Here is a 2,881-nt window from a genome sequence, read left to right on the forward strand (position 1 = left end):
CCGATGACACATGCAAGTGCACGACTTGGGCACATGGACTTCACTAGGCACAGACTCCAACTCATTTGGCCAACCTGAGTTCAAAGTCACCCTTGCATCATGTTCCATATGGCATTCGCCTCGGCTTACACAGGTTCAGATCCTACAAGACCAAATCGAACTAACAGGAAAATTAGACCGGGTTTAGCGAGTAGGGTATCACAATATTCCTGTGGAAAGAGGGTAGACAACCACCTATATAGGGGTATAAACAAAGCGAATTTGCATACCCACAATTAAAATTCGATTCGTAAGTCATTTGAGATGAATTCATGTCCCTTGAGGATTCAGATGTTTGTATTTGTATAGAAATATATCTTTATATAATATAATAAAATAAATATAATATGTGGTTCTTTTTTCAAGTCCCTACACATAGTTGAACGATTGGCTTCACTATGACTTTCTTACCCCCACTTGTTACTCATGTTATTCAATATATGAAGGGTTTGTATAGCAATTTAGCAAACTAATAATACTAGTTTATATTCCTGATCCATGTTACTTATGGATCAACCAATCAAAAGGGTTCCTCGTACTCCTTAACTGGGAGTGCATAGGAGTCGAAAGCCAGAGGCTTTATCGAAGGGTTGCAGCATGCAAAGAGATTAGGACTCATTTTCACCGTTGTTTGGTCTGATTGCGAGGAGTAATCAATTTCTTAAATAAGGGTGTGGAGCAGTGTGGCCTTGAAGCCTTTTCTTTTCTATTGGATATTTTTTATCAGATGGATTGTTTAATTCCTTTAATATTGAGAAGAAGAACAAAATGATAGTTCACTTTGCTGATCAATTAGTTAGGGTAGCTAGAGCTGAATCTATTGTGGATGTTGTATGTTTTTTTTTTTTTTTTTTTTTTGGAAAATCTTTATGCACTTGCCTATAAATATGGGTTTGATTCGAAAACCCAATTGAAAAATTCTCTTGTACATATATGTATTCTGAATTTGGGGTAATGAATGTTATTGAATATTTGATGGAATTCCAATCAAATCTAGGGAGTGGTCTCATGGAATACTTTGATTTCTGGTCTGCATTGAATGAAAAACAATAACCCGAATGAGCATTGCAAACATTTGAGGTAGCACTAACAAGAGTGGCCATTATAGCCCTCTTCAAGTCTTGCACAGTCCAAGGGGGCATCTTTGGTTTTTATTGAACATGTGGGGGGAGAGATAGGGGATTGAAGTAGGAGGCAAAGTGGAGCAATTCGAAGGTGGAGAGAAGAATTGTGGCTTTCTTATAGAGAAGTTAGAGTGGAAGTTTCCGAAGGGGGAGCAGGTGGGGTGAGTTAGGAGCATAGCAGGTGGCAGGGAGGGCTATAGAGGGGTTTGGGCCACGTAGAAGGGGGGAGGGGGGGGGGGAAGGATATATAGGTGAGGGACGTATGATACAGAGACAGGGGTTGACAAAGGGAAGGGGCCTTACGAGGAGAAAACATGAGAGAGAACTGTAGAGTTCTCCCTATAAGATTCTGTTAGGGGTCAATTTGCAAATTTTAACCATTCATCTTCACTCATCAAAATGATTTAAGAGGGTTCATAAAAATATAGTGAATTGATGTACTTCACTCTTCATAATCTCATACACACACACACACACTCTCTCTCTCTCTCACACACACACACACACACACACACACATATGGGAAAATGATTCCTACCATGTTGCGTGGCGCTTGTGCCCAGAGACAAGGGGGAGGGGGTGGGGATGATGCACGTGTCCCCCATGAAATGTGAAAATTCCACCTCTGTTGATGCCCAAAGCGCATTGCCATTGGATCCTTCACTGGTGCAAGGATATATACATATATATATATATATATATATGTCTTTGTATGGGAAAAGAACCCTGTCTTGTTGGTGTAGGAAACACCAGACAGGGTGTGTGAAAAGACGATGCTACACCGCACCCAGTGCACTAAAGATGCTAGAGCGAGTTTTCTTATTGGTCTTGCGGGCAGGTGTTTCCTGTACCAGTAGGATAGGGTTCTTTTGCCCTATATAATATATATGGACAATGATCGTTACCCAAGTTGTGTGGCTATTGCATGAACAAACAGACCAATGAGAGAGTCCATGGTAGGCATCAACCATGGGGGTTAGGGTAGTCTTTTGACACGGCCTTGTGTCTAGAAGTAGTGGCATACGACTAGGTAACGTTCGTTTTACAAGAGAACACTAATTGATCTGAGGCTACTACACCAGAACGCGGGCCATTGTGAGAGCAGGCTAAGGCATCGATCACATGAGGGGGGGCAAGGCTATCTTTTCATGCAACCTGTGTTTGATCGTAGACGGCATGACCGATTGGTGTTCTTTTTCATATATATATATATATATATATATGGGAAAAGAAGACTAAAATGCCACATGGCCAATATGCCTCGACACAAAGGAGGTCAAAATGATCGTCCTGCACCTATTGAAGCTTTCCCCTGTTGTCCCATTGGCCTTGCTTTGGTCCAGTTGCCACGCTGACTTTCAAGGAACACATGCAAAAGCATCAATAGAGGCAAGATTTCTTCCTTTCATAGACGGCAAGCTAGTCATTTTGCCCTCCCATGTGTTTGGGTATAGGGACTACATTGCCTTTTAGTGTTCTTTTCCCATATATATAAGAAAATTGAGCTTGTCTAAGAGAATGACTCTTGTGCCTAGACATAGGGCCCTGTGAAATGACTAACCTACCCCCTAAAAGATAAAAAAACCCCACCCCTGTGGAGAGTTTTCTATTTGAGAGCGTAGCCCCTGCACTAGTGCAAGGGTCAATGAGAAATGCGATAACAACCACTTTTTTGATGCTTCTTCGTGCTCTCCTATTGGCTCCCACACTCACAAAAG

Source organism: Macadamia integrifolia, chromosome 1 (genome assembly GCF_013358625.1).
Source record: "Macadamia integrifolia cultivar HAES 741 chromosome 1, SCU_Mint_v3, whole genome shotgun sequence".
Classification (NCBI taxonomy): Eukaryota; Viridiplantae; Streptophyta; class Magnoliopsida; order Proteales; family Proteaceae; genus Macadamia; species Macadamia integrifolia.